General features: G+C 37.1%; 1 protein-coding gene across 1 annotated transcript in view; it reads left to right on the top strand.

The window, feature by feature from the left end:
• Positions 1-650, top strand: part of LOC107569208 (DNA polymerase zeta catalytic subunit-like) — a 111230-nt gene that overhangs the window by 96571 nt on the left and 14009 nt on the right. The gene's annotated exons all lie outside the window — the stretch shown is intronic.

Raw genomic sequence — 650 nt, 5'->3', positions numbered from 1 at the left:
AAAAACAAAAGTGTTGCGTTTATAATTTTGTTCAGTGTATAAACTATTAAGCTTGAAATTGAAACATCATTCAACTTAAATGGGGGTATCTACAACTAGTTCTTGATCTTTCATTTCTGAATTATACTAGCTAGTATTGATATAAAGGCACCGTCTGGTGGTAGGTAGGACTGCAAATGTGTAATGTTTTACATATTAAAATACTTCCACCTGTCCCAGTTTCATATGCAGCGATAACTGTAAGTAAACCAGTAATAGATTAACTCTCCTGAAGAGTAAAAACTGTTGTTTTCTGGTTCTCAAATATTGCTTGAGCCAATGTTGCTCTGTTGAGCTGGTCTGGATGCTCAAACAGAATGGCATGAATTTTGCATTAGGATATTCAGACGAGTTCCCGTTCCTGGTGTAATGTCTGTGCCCTGTTGATTTTTTAAAAATAATGACTGATTTCCCAAATACTGCAGTTTGCTAAGGACAAACCGGTAGCGTCACAGCAATAGTGGCTCAAACAAATGGCATTTGTTTGGTGTGTCAGGCTGGTAACAATGTTCTAACTAATAGAGTGCAGAGAAGAACCACAGTGTTTGCACAATGTATTTATTTGTTGGGTACGGTGGCCGAGAAGTGCAAAACAAATCACAATTCTGAAA

The sequence above is a fragment of the Sinocyclocheilus grahami genome, unplaced genomic scaffold (genome assembly GCF_001515645.1).
Source record: "Sinocyclocheilus grahami isolate Dianchi unplaced genomic scaffold, SAMN03320097.WGS_v1.1 scaffold1323.1, whole genome shotgun sequence".
NCBI lineage: Eukaryota > Metazoa > Chordata > Actinopteri > Cypriniformes > Cyprinidae > Sinocyclocheilus > Sinocyclocheilus grahami.
The sequence above is the reverse complement of the archived record's forward strand: the minus strand, read 5'-3'. Positions and strand labels throughout refer to the sequence as shown.